This window comes from Jaculus jaculus, chromosome 20 (genome assembly GCF_020740685.1).
Source record: "Jaculus jaculus isolate mJacJac1 chromosome 20, mJacJac1.mat.Y.cur, whole genome shotgun sequence".
In the NCBI taxonomy this organism is placed as follows: Eukaryota; Metazoa; Chordata; class Mammalia; order Rodentia; family Dipodidae; genus Jaculus; species Jaculus jaculus.
Window position 1 is genome coordinate 20,919,657 of NC_059121.1, and position 20,978 is coordinate 20,940,634.

At 45.1% G+C, this 20,978-nt stretch overlaps 1 non-coding gene across 1 annotated transcript; it reads right to left on the reverse strand.

The window, feature by feature from the left end:
- Positions 1–19,415: 19,415 nt before the first annotated feature.
- Positions 19,416–19,522, reverse strand: LOC123456325. Its single transcript, XR_006634461.1, has one exon. It is a non-coding gene; the product is annotated as a U6 spliceosomal RNA (small nuclear RNA).
- Positions 19,523–20,978: the final 1,456 nt, after the last annotated feature.

A 20,978-nucleotide genomic window follows, 5' to 3' on the forward strand; every position in this document is an offset into this window, starting at 1 on the left:
CCTGCCCCCTTTCTGTGGGGGACGCTCCTCAGTGGGGTGGCAGGTATTCCCCATGGGGTTGTGGGTTATGCACTGTGGGAGCAGCAGTCAGGTATTTTGGGGGGAGGAGGGAATGCCGCTGGGCATGATGTCTCAACCTGTGGCTCTTACAAGCTTTCCTCCCCCTCTCCCACAAAATCCCCTGAGCCGTGGTGGGTGAGTTTTAAGTACTTCAGTGATGGGGTCTTAGCCTCTGGATCTCTGCTTTGGTAGGTGTTGAACGTCCTCTGGGTCTGTCTCCGTCACCCTGGCGCTGATTATCAAGAACAGCATGGAAGTAGCTCTCTTGCTTGTCTCCCCAACTCCCCTGTGGTTTCAGCTGTGGCTTGGCTGAAGTGCGAGGGGTCATTTATCTCCTTGGGTCTCACTACCATCTGAAAAAGAAGAGCAGATTCTCCAAGGGAGAGTGAAGTCACTATAGTTTAAATGGGATGAGCATTATTAATGTAGGGAGAATTTGATGGTTGTAACCTCTCTTTTAGCCAAAGACTAGTAAGAGCTTGACACTGGAGAACATAGTCTTTGTCTCCATAGGCTTCTGATCTGGTTCCCAATTCCAGATATGGGTTCCTTTACACTGAGTGGATCTCTTAGACAATTAGAAAGCTGTTGGTTACCTACTGAGGCTATGTGCCACTATTGCCCTGGCGTGTACATCATGTAGCTTAGACCTCTGTTTGCTCAGACCATTGCTGGCCATTTTCCCCCACTAGCTCATATAGTGCTATGTGGGAACTGGCTTTCTTCCGGATTCCAGCCAGGCCTCTCGGTGCTCTGTGTAAGCAGCATATGGTGTCTTCAGGAAAAGGGTCTTAGCTTTTGCCTCAGGCAGGTGATCACGTGCTGTTTTGATCTGGGGACCTTGTAAGTCTCTCCAATCAAGGGCTCAGTGTGGGTAGCAACCAATCTCTGGTGCTGGGAGTTATAGGTCAGAGACAGAGAAAAAAATTTTTTTTTAATACTTTATCATTTATTTATTTGAGAGCCACAGACAGAGAGAAAGACACACACACACACACACACACACACACAGAGAGAGAGAGAGAGAGAGAGAGAGAGAGGGAGGGAGGGAGGGAGAAAATGGGCATACCAGGGCCTCTAGCCACTGCAAACAAATTCCGGATGCATGCGCCCCCTTGTGCATCTGGCTTATGTGGGTCCTGGGGAAGCGAGCCTCAAACTGGGGTCCTTAGACTTCACAGGCAAGTGTTTAACCATTAAGCCATCTCTCCAGTCCCCAAAATATTTTCTTTTAAGCTCAGGCTTCATCCCACCCTAACCAAAGCCCTACTTTTCAGGTGCTCCTCCTTAGTCCTGTCTTTTTAAATTAATTAATTAATTAATTTTTTGTTTTTGTTTTTTAGAGGTAAGGTCTCACTCTAGCCCAGGCTGACCTGAAATCACTATGTATCTCAGGCTGGCCTCAAACTCATGGCGATCCTCCTACCTCTGCCTCCCGAGTGCTGGGATTAAAGGCATACGCCACCACGCCCGGATTTATTGTTTAGTTTTTAGGCTTCAGGTGACTTTTCTTTCCCTTCCTTTTTCCTCCTTTCCTTTCTTTTTTCTTTTTTAAAATTATTTATTTATTTATTTGCAGGGAGAGAGAGAGAGAGAAAGCGAGAAAGAGAACACACCAGGGCCTCTAGCCACTGCAAACAAACTCCAGATGCATGTGCCTCTTATGCATCTGGTTTATGTGGATCCTGGGAATTGAACCTGGGCCCTTTGGCTTCACAGGCAAATGCCTTAACTGCTAATCTATTTCTCCAGCTCTTTTTTTTTTTTTTTTTTGGTGTTTTGAGGTAGGGTTTCACTCTAGCCCAGGTTGACCTGGAATTCACTGTGTAGTCACAAGGTGGCCTGAAACTCATGGTGGCAATCCTCCTATCTCTACCTCTCAAATACTGGTATTAAAAGCATGTACTACCATGCCTGGGTCTTTTTTTTTTTTTAATACTTACTTATTTGGGAGGTAGGGGAGAGAGAGCATGCCAGGATCTTTTGTCACTGCAAACATGAACTCCAAATGCATGCACCTTCAACACTCTGAGCCATCTCTCCAGTCCCATTTCTTCCTCTCTATTTTTATTTTTTAATTTTTTTTATTACTTAATTTATTTGAGAGCGACAGACAGAGAAAGAGGCAGAGAGAGAGAGAGAATGGGTGCCCCAGGGCCTCCAGCCACTGCAAACAAACTCCAGATGTGTGCGCCCCCTTGTGCATCTGGATAACGTGGGTCTTGGGGAATCGAGCCTCGAACCGGGGTCCTTAGGCTTCACAGGCAAACGCTTCACTGCTAAGCCATCTCTCAGCCCCATCTCTCTCTTTACTTTGAAAATAGACAACTTACTGGGCATCTGAGGAAGTCCCGGAACTTTCTGCACCTGCCTCCCGAGGGCATGGAGTACAGGCGTGTGCCGCCACGTCTGACAAGAACATGTACTGGTCTCAAGTCCACGGGGGACAGCCATCGAGGCAGATCACGCTCTGGGTCATAAACCAGACCTCACCAAATTCAAAAGAAGAGGAGTCAAAGCTTTTGTTCTCACACCATGACAGAATTTCAGTAGAAAGCAGTAACAGAAAAGTAACTGAAAATTCTCTAAAACCATGGAAATTAAACAACATAATTTTAAAAAATTGTAAATTGCCAGGCATGGTGGCACATCCCTGTAATCCCAGCCCTCGGGAGGCAGAGGTAGGAGGATCGCCGTGAGTTTGACTCTACCTGAGATTACATAGCGAATTCCAGGTCAGCCTGGGCTAGAGTGAGACCCTACCTAAAATAATAATAATAATAATGATGATGATGATGATGATGATGATGAAATTAAAGTCTTTTTGTTTTCTTGTTTTGTTTTTATTTTTTTAAGGTAGGGTCTCACTGTAGCTCAGGCAGACCTGGAATTCACTGTGTTGTCTCAGGGCGGCCTTGAACTCATGGCGATCCTCCTACCTCTGCCTCCCGAGTGCTGGGATTAAAGGCGTGCGCCACCACACCCAGCATGTTATAACTATTTCTTTAGGGCTGGAGAGATGGCTTCATGGTTAAGGCATTTCTTCCCTGAGAAGCCTAAGGACCCATGTTTGACTCCCCAGATTCCCCATAAGCCAGATGCACAAGCTGATGCTGTGCAAGGCTGCACATGTGCACAAGGTGGTGCACGCATCTGGAGTGTGATTTCAGTGTGTGGAGGCCCTGGTGTGCCAATGTTCTCTCTCTTTCTCTCTCTCTTTCATAGAAAAATAAAAGTAGGGATGGAGAGATGGCTTAGCGGTTAAGGCACTTGCCTGTAAAGCCTAAGGACTCTCCAGGCCCCACGTAAGCCAGGTGCACAAGGTGATGGAAGCACGCAAGGTCACGCATGTGCACAAGGCGGCGCACGTGTCTGGAGGCCCTGACGCACCAATTCTCTCGCTCATGAAAAAAACTACAAAAGAAGCTGCTTGTTTTTTGTTTAATTTTTTTTGTATTTTTATTTATTTCTTTGAGAGCGATAGACAGTGAGAGAAAGAAAGAGAGAATGGGCGCACCAGAGCCTCCAGCCTCTGCAAAGGAACTCCAGACGCGTGCGCCCCCTTGTGCATCTGGCTAACGTGGGTCCTGGGGATTCGAGCCGCAAATCAGGGTCCTTAGGCTTCACAGGCAAGTGCTTAACCACTAAGCCATCTCTGCAGCCCAGAAGCTGCTTATGTTTAATACCATTTATTTATTTATTTATAAGCCAAGAGAATGGGTGTGCCGGGGCCTCCAGCCTCTGCAAGTGAATTGCATCTGAAAAGAGAAGCTTCTCCAACCAAAAGTGAGAGTGGTATTAATATGTGAGCATAAACCCAAGTGTTTAAAGGCCGTTTGATGGGAATAATATATCCGTTTAGCCAGACAACAGTAGTAATTTCTCCCCTAGGGCTTATGACCTCCTTAGCCATAGACTTTAACCAGGTTTTTCAGTACCAGGAATAAATCCAGTAAATTTCCTCCCATGGAGTAGGCCTCAAATCCAGAGAGCAGTTGGTTTCCCCCCAAAACAGACATGCCACCATTGCACCAGCTGGTATATTTAGCCTGGCTATTTAGCCATGGACCTTCCCAGGTCCGCTGCTGGTCAATACCGTGGATGACTTTTCTTTTCCCAAAGGCTTTGCACTGTGTGGGTCATTCCAGCAACCAGACAGCTTAATTAGTAAGGAGGGTTCCAGTTCAGTTCAGGCTTGATTTCTCATCTGAGATCTTTCACTAATCTACTTTTTTCCTAGGGCCATTGCTCTCATCTGGCTTTGGAGTCCTAGCCTCTCAGATGATCCACCTGCCTTTTTTTTTTTTTTTTTCCTTTTTAATCTCTCTCACATCAACTGGCCCTGACCACAGTAAGGTCATTTTAATGGATGGTGAGGGCCCAGGTCACCCTGCAGGTTGAGAAGCAAACAGGAAGTACAGGCAGTGAATGCGGTCATGCTTGAAGAGCTGAGATTAGCTGGCAAGGAAAGAGCACACAGATAAAAGGAGTTTTCCGGAATGATGGGTAGGAACATTCCTTGAAACAGGCGCACGGTCGCGGTGAGCATAGTGAAGGATGCAGAAAGCAGCCCGTGTTCCACCCTCTGTGATGAGGAGATAAGACAGGGAAATCAGGGCCTTCAACTAGGCAGCATCTGAGGGCTTACAGGAATCATAATAAAACACTGAATAGCAGGGCGGGCCGGCACGCCTTTAATCCCAGCGCTCAGGAGGCAGAGGTAGGAGGATCGCCATGAGTTCGAGGCCACCCTGAGACTATGTAGTGAATTCCCGGTCAGCCTGGGCTAGAGTGAGACCCTACCTCAGAAACAAACAAACATAGAGGGTCGCTGTGCATCTTATGGTCTGCAACAAGCAATTAACAATATTTAGCTAACACTTTATATAAGGGCAAATGCTATTATTCTCATTTTTAATTTTTTAAAAAAATTTTGTTTATTTTTATTTATTTGAGAGTGACAGACAGAGAAAGAGAGAGAGAGAGAGAGAGAATGGGAGTGCCAGGGCTTCCAGCCACTGCAAATGAACTCCAGATGTATGCGCTGTCTTGTGCATCTGGCTTATGTGGGTCCTGGGGAATCAAACCTTGAACTGGGGTCCTTAGGCTTTACAGACAAGCACTTAACCACTAAGCCATCTCTCCATCCCCTCATTTTTTATTTTTAAAAATATTTTTATTTATTTGCAAGTAGAGAGAGATAAGAGACAGACAGACAGAATAGGCATGTCAGGGCCTCTAGCCACTGCAAATGGACTCTAGATGCATGCACCACTGCATCTGGCTTTACATGGGCACTGGGGAACTGGACTTGGGTCATTAGGCTTGGCACGCAAGTGCTTTAACTGCTGAGCCATATCTCTGGCCCATAACTTTTTTTAAATTAAATACTTATAAAAGCACATTTATTTATTTGAGAGAGAGAGAATGGGCACGCCAGTGCCTTTAGCCACTGCAAACAAACTCCAGATGCATGTAACACCTTGTGCATCTGGCTCAAATGGGTACTGGAGAATCAAACCTGGGCCCCTTGGCTGCATAGGCAAGCACCTTAACCACTAGGCAATCCCTCCAGCCCTAAATAAAATACTTTTATTTATTTGTAAGCAGAGAGAAAGAGTAGAGAAACAGACAGGGAGAATGGGTGCACCAGGGCTTCCTGCCACTGCAAATTAACTCCAGATGCATGTACCTCTTTGTGCATCTGCCTTTATGTGGGCACTGGGGAATTGAACCAGGATTGTTAGGGTTTGTTAAGAAAGCACCTTAACCCACTGAGCCATCTCTCCAGGCCCCCCACTTTATTTTTTATTTTTATTTTTATTTTTTAGGTAGGATCTCACTCTAGCCCAGGCTGACTTGGAATTTACTGTATCGTCTCAGGCCAGCCTTGAACTCAGAGTGATCCTTTTACCTCTGTCTCCTAAGTACTAGGATTAAAGGCATGTGCCATCATGCCTGGCTTGTTTTTACTTTTTGTTTTTTTTTAATGAGAGAGAGAATTGGTGCGCCAGGAGCTCTAGCCACTGAAATTGAACTCTAGACCCGTGCGTCCCCTTGTGCAAGACACAAACACTGTAAACACTAAGGCATCTCTCCATCCCGATTTTCCTTTTTTTTTTTTTTGTTTTTGTTTTTGCTTTTTGTTTTTTGTTTTTTTGAGATAAGGTCTCACTCTACCCCAGGCTGACCTGGAATCTGGAATTCACTATGTAGCCTCAGAGTGCCCTCAAACTCATGGTGATCCTCTTTCCTCTGCCTCCCAAGTGCTGGGATTAAAGGCATGTGCCACCATTCCCGGCTCTGTCTTTACTTTTTTGAGGCAGTGTTTCACTAGTCCAGGATGACCTGGAACTCACAATGTAGCCCAGGCTTGCCTCAAACACATGCTGACCTTTCTTTTTTCTTCTCTTTCCCTTTTTCTTTTTTCATTTTTTTTTTTTGAGGTAGGGTCTCACTTTGGCTCAGGCTGACCTGGAATTCACTATGTAGTTTCAGGGTGGCCTCGAACTCACAGTGATTCTCCTACCTCTGCCTCTCAAGTACTGGGATTAAAGGCATGCACCAGCATTCTTGGCTTTTTGTAAAAAATATATTTAATTTAATTTATTTATTTGAGAGAGGGAGAGAGAGGGGGGGGGGGTAGGCATGCCAGGGCCTTCAGCCACTGCAAACAAACTCCAGATTTATTTATTTATTTTTATTTTTATTTTATTATTATTTTTTTTTTTTTTGGTTTTTCGAGGTAGGGTCTCACTCTGGTCCAGGCTGACCTGGAATTAACTCTGTCATCTCAGGGTGGCCTTGAACTCATGGCGATCCTCCTACCTCTGCCTCCCGAGTGCTGGGATTAAAGGCGTGTGCCACCAAAACTCCAGATTTATGCACCCCTTGTGCATTTGGCTTAAGTGGGTCCTGGGGAATTGAACCTGGGTCCTCTGGCTTTGCAGACAAGCGCCTTTAACTGCTAAGCCATCTCTCCAGCCCCTGGCTTTTAAAAAAATATTTTATTTATTTATTCATTTGAGACAGAGTGAGAGACAGAAAGCAGCAGAGAGAGTGAGGGAGGGAGAGAAAGTGGACCCGCCAGAGCCTCTAGCCACTGCAATAAACTCCAGATGCATGTACCACCTTGTGCATCTGACTTTACATGGGTCCTGGGGCATCAAATTCAGGTCCTTACAATTTGCAGGCCTGTGCCTTAACCACTGAGCCATCTCTCCAGCCTCTCATGCTGATCTTTCTACTTCAGCCTCCTGAGTGCTGGGATTAAAGGTGTGTGCCACCAACCCAGCTCCTTAATAACACTTTTTGTCCTCATTTTATTTAAGGTGCCTGCATAATTTGTATGCAGTTAGTGATGGGAATGAAGAGTTATCTGAAGATAATCAATACTATCTTTTGTTGTTGTTAAGACTCTATTTCTACCTCCTTTGTGATTATTTGTTTATTTACGAGAGAGAGAGATTGAGATTGGGCACAACAGGGCCTCCACCCACTGCAAAGGAACTCCAGATGCATGTGCTACCTGGTGCATCTGGCTTATGTGGGTAGTGGGGAATCAAACCTGGGTTCTTAGGCTCCACAGGCAAGTGCCCTAACTGCTAAGCCATCAATCTAGTCCCTATTTCTACTTCTTTTACTTATTAGGTATATGCAGTTTTTGATTTCAAAAGAGGTTCTACTTTCCTCAGGGAGGAAAAAAAAAAAAACACCTCACATCATTTGCTTTAAGGTTAATATTAATATGAAGTCCAAACCCATTCATATGGTAATTTTGTCATTAAAATTTATGGCTGCAATTGAGAATCTTATATTATTTGATCTAAAGATAATCACAATGAATAGAGCCATGGTCAGATTGAAGTGAGTTTTCAACACACGCCACACCAAAACTAAATGGAGTAATTTAATAGTGCCTAATATAATATTTAATATTCATAGAGTAATTTCCTCAATTTCTTCAGACAATGTTATTATTCTTTGTCAAGGGCAAATGTAAAAAGAAACTATCACAGATGCCATTGCAGACCAATTTTAACATCTGGAAATCTTATTTTATTTTATTGGTTTTTCAAGATAGGGTCTCACTCTGTAGCCCAGGCTGACCTGGAATTCACCATATAGTCTCAGGGTGGCCTTGAACTCACAACCTCTGCCTTCCAAGTGCCAGAACTAAAGGTGTGCCACCAAGCCTGGCTGCTAAAGGAATTTTTCACACAACTCAATCCTCAGCAATTTTACAATATCAGGAATGAATATACTCTTCATCTTATTTTAGTGCTGGGATTAAAGGCGTGTGCCACTATGATCGGCTAACACCTGGAAATTCTAACCATATGTGAATTCTTTCCTTCCTTCCCTTCCTCCCTCCCTCCCTCCCTCTCCCTCCCTCCCTCTCTCTCTCTCTCTCTCTCTCTCTCTCTCTCTCTCTCTCTTTCTTTCTTTCTTTCCTTTTTTTTTTCCCTTCAGGTAGGGTCTTACTCTAGCCCAGGCTGACCTGGAATTCACTATGTAGTCTCAGGGTGGCCTCAAACTCACAGCAATCCTCCTACTTCTGCCTCCCGAGTGCTGGGATTAAAGGTGTATGCCACTACACCCAGCCCATATGTGAATTTTCCAAAGACAAATATTCCTTTTCTCACCATACATACATACATACATACATACATACATATATATATATATATTTTTTGTTGTTGTTGTTGTTTGTTTGTTTTGTTTTGTTTTTCGAGGTAGGGTCTTACTTTAGCCCAGGTTGACCTGGAATTCACTAGGTGGCCCAGAACTCACAGTGATCCTCCTACCTTTGCCTCCCAACTGCTGGGATTAAAGGCATGCACCACCACACCAGGCTTAAAAAATATTAGTTATTTATTTATTTGAGAGAAGGAGGGGGACAGAGAGAATATGGCCGTGCCAGGGCCTCCAGCCACTGCAAATGAACTCCAGATGCATGCACCGCCACCTTGTACATCTGGCTTTACATGGGTCCTGGGGAATCGAACCTGTGTCTCTTGGCTTTGCAGGCAAGTGCCTTAACTGGTAATCTCTCCAGACCTCCTTTGTTCATTCTACACTCAGTTGTAGAGTGCCTATTAAGTCCCATGTTAGAGACTCAAATGCAAAAGCAAAGCAAAATACAATTGGCCCCTTACTGCTTATTTGTGTGGCAAAGACTCAGAGAAGAGATGTAGAGAAGAAATTAGGGCCGGGCGTGGTAGCACGCGCCTTTCATCCCAGCACTTGCGAGGACGAGGTAGGAGGATCGTTGTGAGTTCGAGGCTACCCTGAGACTACATAGTGAATTCCAGGTCAGCCTGGGCTAGAGTGAGACCCTACCTTGAAAAACCAAACAAAAAGCAAAAGAAAGAGAGAGAAAGAAAGGGAGGGAGGGAGGAAGAGCTCTTTTCCCAGGACCTGCCAACGTGGGCTGTGTTCGCACTAAGACCGTGAAGCAGGCAGCCTGAGTCATCGTGGAGAAGCACTGTACATGCCTGGGCAATGATTTGCACACCAACAAGCGCGTGTGCAAGGGGATCACCGTCATTCCCAGCAAGCTCCGCAACAAGATAGCAGGCTGTGTCACGCATCTGGTGAAACGGATTCAGAGAGGTCTTGTGAGAGCCATCTCCATCAAGCTACAGGAAGGGGAGAGAGCGAATTATGTTCCTGAGTTTCCAGCCCCGGATCACTGAGGTAGACCGTGACACTAAGGAAATGCCAAGCTTTTGGGCTGTGGCAATTTCTCCAGCCCGCAGGTAACTCAGCCTACACCTTGGGATGAATTTCAAGCCACCACGTGGAGCTGTTTGAACGTTTTCTGCTATTCTCTAATATCTTCAATAAATCTGGGAACCTCTTGCAGTGTGAATGTTTATTTTGTGGCATTATAGTTTTTTTGAGGGTTTTTTTTTTCAGTATTATGGCTCAGACCTTGGATTATGGGGGGGCTGGAGAAATGGCTTAGTGGTTAAGGCACTTGCCTGTGAAGCCTGAGGCCCCAGGTTCGATTCTCCAGGTCCCACGTTAGCCAGATGCACATGCGTCTGGAGTTCATTTACAGTGGCTGGAGGTCCTGGAATGCCCATTCTTACTCTCTCTCTCTGTCCTTTGTGCCTCTAAGAAATAAATAAATCAGAAAAAAAAAATACCTTGGATTACGGGGATGTATGAATTGGAATTGATAAAAACTATGGGGACTTGTAAAGTTGGATAAGTGCATTGCATTTTACATCACGTATGGTTATCAGCTTATGGGGGCCAGGGGTGGAATGTGGTGGTTTGATTTTGGTGTCCCCCATAAATTTATGAGGCACTGTTTAGAAAAAAAAAAAGAAAGAAAGAAAGAAAGAAAATCAGGGCTAGAGAGATGGCTTAGCAGTTAAGCGCTTGCCTGTGAAGCCTAAGGACCCTGGTTCGAGGCTCGGTTCCCCAGGTCCCACGTTAGCCAGATGCACAAGGGGGCGCACGCGTCTGGAGTTCGTTTGCAGAGGCTGGAAGCCCTGGCGCGCCCATTCTCTCTCTCTCCCTCTATCTGTCTTTCTCTCTGTGTCTGTCGCTCTCAAATAAATAAATTAATTAATTTAAAAAAAAAAGAAAGAAAGGAAATCGGTGCACTCTGGATTAAAGGGTAGACCCTGCCTCAGTCAATAAACTATAGAGCAACTGAGGAAGACATGTGATATCAGCCTCTGCCCTCCAAACACAAGCATACATGCATTTCTGTGCTTTCATGAACATGCAAACACACACACACACACACGTCACACACAAAACGAGAGAGAAAGAATCAGAATATGAGCTAGAGAGTGGCGAAGGCATTTGCCTAAAAAGCCAAAGGACCTCGGTTCAATTCCCCAGGACCACACAAGCCAGATGCACATGGTGGCGCACGCATCTGGAGTTTGTTTGCAGTGGCTGGAGGCCCTGGTGCACCCATTCTCTCTCCCCCTTTCTGTCTCAGATTAAAAAACAAAAAATAATCAGAATACAAGGACGGGGTGGTTCTCTGAGGGACACGTGGAGAAGATCACCTGGAGAACAAGGCAAGGGTCAAGCAAGCACTGTAGCTCCACACCACGGTTCTCCCCAAACCTCCGGGAACCGCAGGAAGCTTGGAGGAGGAGGGGAGGCAGCCTGGGCCTGCAAATGTCCTTATTTCTTGTCTTTAAAATCATGAAAGGAACTGGGCGTGGTGGCGCACGCCTTTAATCCCGGCACTCGGGAGGCAGAGGTAGGAGGATTGCCATGAGTTCGAGCCCACCTTGAGACTCCATAGTGAATTCCAGGTCAGCCTGGGCTAGAGTGAGACCCTACCTCGCAAAATAAAAATTAAAAAAAAATCATGAAAGAAGGGCTGGAGAGGTGGCTCGGCAGTTAGTGTACTTGCCCGCCTAATGACCCAAGTTTGCTTCCCCAGTGTTCACGTAAAGCCAGATGCACAAGCTGGCATGTGCGTCTGGAGTTCATTTACAGTGGCTAGAGGCCCTTGTGCGCCCATTCTCTCTTTCTCTGTCTCTCTCTGCTTGCAAATAAGTAAAATTAAAAAAAATAAGCCGGGCGTGGTGGCGCATGCCTTTAATCCCAGCACTCGGGAGGCAGAGGTAGGAGGATTGCCATGAGTTCGAGGCCACCCTGAGACTCCATAGTGAATTTCAGGTCAGCCTAGGCTACAGTGAGACCCTACCTTGAAAAACCAAAAAATAAAAATAAAAATAACAAGTTTCTGTTGTTTTATTAATATTATTTTATTATTTTCAAGCAGAGAGAGACAGACACTCACACATACACACACACACAGAAAGAGAGAGAGAGAGAGAGAGAGAGAGAGGGAGGGAGGGAGGGAGGGAGGGAGGGAGGGAGGGAGGGAGGGAGGATGGGTATGTCAGGGCCTCCAGCCACTGCAAACAAACTCCAGACTCATGGACCACTTTGGATATCCAGCTTTGAGTGTGTACTAGGGAACCGAACCCTGGTCCTTAGGCTTTACAGGCAAGTGCCTTAACCACTGAACCGTCGCCCTGATTGTCTTTCCAAAAAAATGTCAATTCATGTTTAGCCAGGCATGATGGTGCACACCTTTAATCCCAGCACTCGGGAGGCAGGGATAGGAGGATCACCAAGAGCTGGAGGCCACCCTGAGACTACATAGTGATTTCCAGGTCAGCCTGAGCTAGAGTGAGACTCTACTTCAGTAAACAAACAACTTAAATTCATGGTCAAATTAATACATGAAAACCTAAATATTGTATATCACCTTGGGGTTTCATGTGATGTTTTGCTACATATTATTTAGATTGTGCCTAAATCACATGAAACATATGTATCAACTCAAACATTTACCGTTTATGATGACACTATTCAGAATCCTTTCTTCCAGCTCTTTGAGATCCACGGTACACGATTGTAATCTGCTCATCCTACCTTGCCAAGGCTGATGTTCTTCTGGTACGAAATCAGATAATCAGCAACCTCAAAGAACATTGTGTGGGCTTGGAACGAAAGGTCACGCAGGTCAGAATTGTAGCAGCCTTATCAAGCAATGCAAAAGCAGAAGACTCTACTTCAAAGTGGTCGGAAATAGAGAAAAGTCAAGAAAAGCAACTCAGGCGAACTTGGGAGAGAGAGGTTGAGGAGAGAAATCGCTGTGAGGGCCTGGTTTACACGTCTCCTAATTGCCTTCCGTGAGGTCATCCTTAAGCATGGGACCTTTTTTTGCTTTTTTTTTTTTGGAAGTTTTTCTTATTTGAGAGCAACAGACAGAGAGGGAGAGAATGGGCTCATCAAGGCCTCCAGCCACTGCAAACGAACTCCAGACGCGTGCGCCACCTTGTGTATCTGGCTTACATGGGTCCTGGGGAATCGAACCTTCAGCCAAGGTCCTTAGGCTTCACAGGCAATTGCTTAACCACTAAGCCATCTCTCCAGCCCCAGATAAATCTTTTTGCTTGCATGTTGAACGTCTTTGAGGGTTTTGTGATGACAGCGCCATTCATCAAGAAGGAAGAGTAGGAGGAAAAACAAGCTTTGAAGGAAAATGATGCATGCTGACCTTGTGGTGCCCATCAGCTGTCCATGCAAGTCCACTGTGGACGCAGAGGACCTTGTCTGCATGGCTCAGATCAGCACTGAGCTCTGGAAGCGATCACTATGCGAAAATTAATTGGTACCATTCTGCCCCCCACCTCCACAGTAAATAGAGCTAAGGATGGTGGTTAATCTACCATTCATAAGCCTCCCTTATTCCAGAAAGGAAGACAAGACCATGGAAGAGGAGAGAGAGAGAGAGAGAGAGAGGTTGAAGAGCCCGTGGGAGGAGTTCAAATTGAGAAAGTAAAACATTTCAAAGAGGTTGAGAGCATCAGTTGTTGGGGAAGAGCCCAGTGGTTTCCAGAAAATTCCATGGCTGTTGCTGACTTTGGAGAGATTTGAAGAAGTCACGCTGTAGACCATGTTTTCAATAACCTGGCTGTGGTGGCAAGGAAAGAGAGATGGAGCTTTAGCTAGAGGAGGGCAATACAGCAAGCATAGGAGAGAGTGAAACTTGTTGTTTAATGACTGAAGGAAAAGAAAAAAATCAGCAGCTGGGAGAATTTACACATACCAGGGAAGCCATGATTGGTAGATTAATGTCTCTTAGGATGTAGGAGAGACAAAAAAAATTAGAGATCAAACAATTCTTGCTAACACAATTATGATTCAGCATTGTGTTGGAAGTTTAAGCTAAGAGAGAGTAAAGGCAGTAAGATGAAATAAGTACTATTAAAATAAAGACATTAAAAAAGAAGAGAGAATTTGAAGAGAATGTGATTATATATCCAGAAAACATAACGCAATTTAAAAACGATTAAACCTAATAAGAAACCGAGTAAGACAGCTGAATACAAAAGAAGTATATTAAATCTATTATTATCTTTATGCCAGAAATAATCAGTTAGAAATGTAAAAAGGATAAAAATATTCATAATAGAGACAAAACTATAAAATCCAAGGGGACAAGTTAAATGGGGACCATTTAAGGAGACTAAAGCTTTATTTAAAAATGTGCCATAAGGGCTGGAGGGATGGCTTAGCAGTTAAGGCACTTGCCTGCAAAGCCGAAGGACTTAGGTTCGATTCCCCGGTACCTACGTAACCCAGATGCACAAGACGGCACATGTGTCTGGAGTTTGTTTACAGTGGCTGGCTGCCCTGGGGTGCCCATTCTCTTTCTCCCTCTCTCTCCCTCTGATGACTCTGTCTCTCTCAAATAAATACAACATTAAAAATATGCCATAAAGCTAAAAAACAGAAAAAAATGAGAAGAGCAGTGGTTGTGATGGCATAAGCTTGTTCTATACTTAGGAGGTTAATAATTCTATTTAACATAATTTTGCTAAGTGGAAGTTTATTAATTTTTTTTCTTCTTTTTTTTCCCCCCCTTTTTTTCAAGGTAGGGTCTCACTCTGGTCCAGGCTGACCTGGAATTCGCTAGGTAGTCTCAGGGTGGCCTTGAACTCTCAGAGATCCTCCTACTTCTGCCTCCCAAGTGCTGGGATTAAAGGCGTGCGCCACACCTGGCCTTTTTTTTTTTTTTTTAAGGTAGGGTCTCACTCTAGCCCAGGCTGACCTAGAATTCACTCTGTCATCTCAGTGGTCTTGAATTCACAGTGATCCTCCTGCCTCTGCCTCCCCAAGTGCTGGGATTAAAGGTGTGCACCACCATGCCCAGCTTAAATTTGTATATTAATTTAAGAAATAGTGGAAGCCAAAGTGTGGTAGCTCACACTTGAAATCTTACCACTTGAGAAGTTGAGGCAAGAGGATCAATAGTTTAAAAAGGGCTGGAGAGATGGCTTAGTAGTTAAGGTGTTGCCTGCAAAGCCAAAGGACCAAGGTTTGATTCCCTAGGACCCACGTAAACCAGATGCACAAGATGGTACATGCATCTGGAGTTTTGTTTGCAGTGGCCAGAGGCCCTAGTGTGCCTATTCTCCCTCTCCCTCTCTCTTCCTATCTGCCTCTTTCTTTCTCTTTCAAATAAATAAAGTATTAAATAAAGAACAATTAAAATTATACATATTGATCTGGAAATACGTCCATGAAACACAAAGTGGGGGAAAAGCAATTATCATAGCAGCATAAATGATGTCATCCCATTTATTGTAGCTACATCCATACATGCATAAGGAGAAGAAAAAAAATGCCACTATATGTACACGTCCGTGTTGGGCAGTCTGAGAAGAGGGAAATCGTATCTCTCATGACCCTGTGACAAGCTTCTGCTCAGCAGTGGCTGGAGGGGAGTTAAGGGCTCCTGTGCTCACAGGCAGGGAGGTGTGAGGAGTGTGCGTTCACATCAGAAAAACTTCCAGGTAGATACACCTGACAAGTGCTGCTGAGCCTTTAGGGGTGAAGCCCTCCTTACAAGCAGCAAGTCACCCAGGATCCCAACAGGAAGCCAGGGCACAAAGGAGAAATGTGGGTCTTGGAGTTCCGGTGTCCGCATCTCGAGGGGGAGCTGAGAGCAGAGAGGGACATCACAGCCCGTGTTGGCACGTAATTGGGGAACTTTTTCCAAAATCTTTTTTTTTTTTTGAGGGGTGTCCTGGAGAGATGGCTTAGTGGTTAAGGCATTTGCATGTGAAGCCAAAGGACCCTGGTTCGAGTCCCCAGGACCCATGTAAGCCAGATGCACAAGGTGGCACATGTGTCTGGAGTTCATTTTGCAGTGGCTGAAGGTCCTGGTGTGCCTATTCCCTCTCTCTCACATACATCTATCTCCCTCTCTCTCTCAAATAAATAAAAGAAAGATCTTCTTTCTTTTGAGATAGAGTCTAGCCCAGGCTAACCTGGAATTCACTATGTGGTCTCAGGCTGGCCTTGAATTCATAGTGATCCTCCTACCTCTGCCTGGGATTGAAGGTATGTGCCACCATGCCCAGCTAAATCTTTTTTTTTTTTTTTTTTGTTCATTATTTATTTGAGAGCAACAGACACAGGGAGAAAGACAGATAGAGGGAGAGAGAGAGAATGGGCGTGCCAGGGCTTCCAGCCACTGCAAACGAACTCCAGACGCGTGCGCCCCCTTGTGCATCTGGCTAACGTGGGACCTGGGGAACCGAGCCTCGAACCGGGGTCCTTAGGCTTCACAGGCAAGCGCTTAACTGCTAAGCCATCTCTCCAGCCCTAAATCTTTTTATTTACTTATTTATTTGAGAGAGAGAGAAAGAGAGGAAGAGGCAGAAAGAAAGAGAGAATGGGCACTCCAGGGTGTGCGGCCCCTTGTGCATCTGGCTTACATGGGTCCTGGGAATTGAACCGGGATCCTTAGGCTTCATAGGCAAACACCTTAACCACTAAGCCATTTCCCCAGCCCCTAAATCTTTTAATTGTATTGTGAAAATTAAGCTTATTTAGGGCATCGCAAAGCGAGCATTGTTGCATGTCAGCCACAGAGGAGCCACCAGCAGAGACAGGGAACTTGATAGAAGAAAAACACAGAGACTCTTCTACCGTGTCTGATGGTCACAGTGTGATCACCTACTGCTTATATAAATACTATGTTCTTAGACAGACAGACACGGAGCCAATGAAGCAGAGAAGTAAACAAAAGCTGAAATGATAATAGACAAACTCTTACTGGCATTTGCCTTGAGAAGCGATACCTAAGCCGCTGAGGCCTCCAAAATCAGCTTTGGAGATGAATTCTGCATTGTAACCGAGACGGCTGCATTTCTGCCTTCTATTTAAATGATGTTTCTGCAATGGATAGCAACTTCTTTGTACACCTAGATAGCATGTCTACTTTTGTGTAGGTTTTTTATTTATTTGCCTTTTTATTTATTAATTATTTTGAACTAGGGTCTCACTAGCCCAGACTGACCTGGAACTCACTCTGTAGTCCCAGGTTGGCCTCAAACTCATGAGGATCTTCCTACCTCAGCCTTCTGAGGGTTCTGGAATTAAAGATGTGCATCACCATGTCCAGGTGTTTTTTGTTTTTTTTTTGTGTTTTTTTTCTTGTGTGTGTGTGTGTGTGTGTGTGTGTGTTTGTGTTTGTGTTTTTTTTTTTTTTTTTGAGACAAAATTGTATGTAGTCCAGGGTAGTGTTGGACTCCCTGTGTAACAGGATGGCCTTGAACTCACTATCCCGTCTCTGCCTCCCAAACCTGGGATTATAGGTCATATATCATATATATGATTCATGTCTCCAAATCTGTCCCAAGGTGATAGCTTTTTACAGTGCCAGGGATGGGATACCTTCCAGTGAGTTGTTGGCCAGGGAGGTCCCTGATGCTCCCAAAACATTATAGGTCATTGCCAAGGCCCTTGGTTTCCCACCAGGAATAGATGGTAAGACCCTATTGCTGAAGGCTCCACGTACTTGGGCTGCAAGTCCTCTGAGAAATCCTGTTGGAACTGAGCTGATAACGTCCTCCATGTACACCAGCTGACAGAAAACTGGAAGAAGCCATTCTGCATGCAGTTCAATGGGAGAAAGAGAAATCACCAGTGAAGATACTCAACAGTGGACACTGCAAGCCTTATATTTGGCCAGCCAGGCCAAATGAGCCAACAGATGCAATAGTGGCATGTCTGTTATGGTGGAAACCAGCTGCCCTCTACTTGGATGGGAGGCCCGCTCTATGGAAGGGGATACATCCCTGATACTGAGAGTAGTCATGAGCCCTAGGGGTGTAACATCTGCTGATGTCTGGCTAAATAGATAAACTATGCTTATCAAACTGCCCAGTAAGCACTTCTCTTAATGTTCATACCCTTGTATTAATGCTACTCTCACTTTGGGTAGAGAATCTTTTCTTTTCAGATTGCAGTGACCTTGGGATGATTCAGAAGGCTTCATGGTCTTGGAAAGAAGTGACAGGAGTGATCAGTACTGCAATATCTCTATCACACCTTCCAAGGCTCAGGGTCTAATGTGGAAGAGGTGGCGGAAAGAATGTAAGAGCCAAAGGAAGGGTAGGACTCCTTACAATGTGCTCCCCCAAGACACAAAATGGCCTAGATATCCATGACCTCACAGTGTCTGACACTACCTACACAAGACCATCATAATTGGAGGAAAAGATCATGACATCAAAATAAAAGTAAAAGAGACTGATAGAGATGGGGAGGGGATATGATGGAGAATGGAGTTCCAAAGGGCAAAGTGGCGGGGGGTAAGGGAGGGTATTACCATGGGATATTTTTTATAATCATGGAAGTGGTTAGTAAAAATAAATGGAAAAATAAACAGGAAAGATTTTAGTAGAATCATTTATTTTACAGTTTACTCACAAAAGGAAGGAAAAAAATATGTACATATTTTTTTTCTCAATTCTAACAAAACCCCACAGTTCTTTAATCAGATCGGTTCTAATGGTGAGGGAGGAATTTAAGCCAAATGCCCTATAACAATGAGGAAACAAAATTTCTAAAAACATCAAGCAAAACAGGCATTGTTGGCTTAAAACCAGGGGTTATAGAACAATAAACCATTGCAGTTAAAAACCAAGACATGGTGGGGAGATCTTAAATACACACCAGCCAGAATCGATTTCGTGATGATAAGACCCATAAATGCGTCAAGATGGGACCTTCACCCCGACCTGGCTAATGTTTACATTTTAGTGCGTCCAGTATGTCCGCGTGGCCCAGGCTGCCCATCATAAACCCTTACCTCTAATGACCTGTGCTGGCCGCCCCATCAGTTTCCAAAGGTGAAACATGTGTGTCAACGTCTCATTCACACACTGCTCCTGCTGCTGAGACACGTGGCATTTCTGATCCAACCACAGTTGCAGGAGAACATTCTGGGTGGAAGTAGAACTCTGCAACCCAGTGACTCCTTTTTTAAGTTTTTATTTTCTTTCTTTTTTTTTAAATTTTTTAAAAATTTTTTTATTTATTTATTTGAGAGCGACAGACACAGAGAGAAAGACAGATAGAGGGAGAGAGAGAGAATGGGCGCGCCAGGGCTTCCAGCCTCTGCAAACGAACTCCAGACGCGTGCGCCCCCTTGTGCATCTGGCTAACGTGGGACCTGGGGAACCGAGCCTCGAACCGGGGTCCTTAGGCTTCACAGGCAAGCGCTTAACCGCTAAGCCATCTCCCCAGCCCTTTTTAAAAATTTTTTTGTTTATTTTTATTTATTTGATAGTGACAGAGAGAGAAAGAGGCAGATAGGGAGAGAAGAGAGAGAATGGATGTGCCAGGGCCTCCAGCCACTGCAAACGAACTCCAGACGCGTGCACCCCCTTGTGCATCTGGCTAATGTGGGACCTGGGGAACCGAGCCTCGAACCGGGGTCCTTCGGCTTCACAGGCAAGCGCTTAACCGCTAAGCCATCTCTCCAGCCCTATCTTCTTTTTTAAAATACGGAATGCATCACGAATTTGCGTGTCGTCCTTGCGCAGGGGCCATGCTAATCTTCTCTCTATGGTTCCAATTTTAGTATGTGTGCTGCCGAAGCGAGCAAAATCAACCAGCCAGGAAGAATGTACGTACCTGTGCAACAGTGGCACACACGCTATGGGCGTAATCAAATGCTCTCTGACTGGATATGAGACCCACTCAGTGTCTCAGAGGGAATTCATACCTGGTACTGAGAAACAGGTCGGAAATCTATGACTTGGCAGGTCATGTCTAAAGGGACACTCCCACTGTTCTTTGGCTAAAATGAGAGGGTATGCCTGTCAAAATGTCTTCTAAATGTCTACACGTATCCCCTTTGATCCATTCTTGGTTAGAGAATCTTCTTCTTACGGATGGCAGTAAGTACTGGGGAGACCCAAGATCCATCAGTATGACAAGAAAAACAAAAGCCAACTGCGTAGCAGGAGATAAATCATACCTATCACTTGTGCCAGGGCCCAGGAGACACTACAGAGGAAGCAGTGGATTAAACACCGTTGCTGGGCTGGAAGGATGGCTTAGCGATTAAGGCGCTTGCCTGCAAAGCCAAAGGACCTAGGTTCGATTCCCCAGGGCCCATGTAAGCCACATGCACAAGGTGGCACATGCTTCTGGAATTTGTTTGCAGTGGCTGGAAGCCCTGGTGTGCCCATTCTCTCTCTGTCTCTCTGTCTCAGCCTCTGTCTCTCTCTCTCTCAAATAAGTAAATAAATAATGAAGAGGAAGAAGATTCCAGCAAAACATTGACCAAAGGATTGAGAAGCTGTGAGGAAGAGTTCACTGAAGGCTGGAGAGATGGCTCAGCAGTTAAGGCACATGCCTGCAAAGCCCAATGACCCAGGGTTGATTCCTCAGGACCCATGTAAAGCCAGAAGCACAAAGTGCCACATGCATCTGGAGTTCATTTGCAGTGGTCAGAGGCTCTGATACACCCGTTCTCTCTCGCTTTATTTTTTCTCTTGGTGTTTTTCGAGGTAGGGTCTCTCTCTGGTCCAGACTGACCTGGAATTAACTATGTAGTCTCAGGGTGGCCTCAAACTCATGGGGATCTACCTAGCTCTGCCTCCCAAGCACTGGCATTAAAGGCGTGCGTCACCATGCCTGGCTCTCTCTCACTTTTTGTGTTTGTCTCTCCTAACTCTCTCTCCTTTCTAAATACTAAAAATAAATAAATAAATAAAAGAGTATGTTGAGCATAACTGCTCAGCAGTCCTCAGCATCCTGAGCACAGGACCTGAGAGGGCAGTGGAAGGCAGAGGGGCAAAGATGGTGAAGTCACCGGGGAGTCTCGTGATTGCCTGGTGTGGTCTTCCCAGCACTGGAGAGGTGGAGGCAGGAGGATCAGGAATTCAAGACCAATCTTGGCTACATAGCAAGTTTGAGGTCAGCCTGGGTTACATGACATTCTGTAAAAAAAAAAAAAAAAAGAAGAGCGAGAGAGAGAGAGAGAGAGAGAGAGAATAAATAAAGAAAGTGGAGTCGGGCGTGGTGGCGCACACGTTTAATCCCAGCATTTAGGA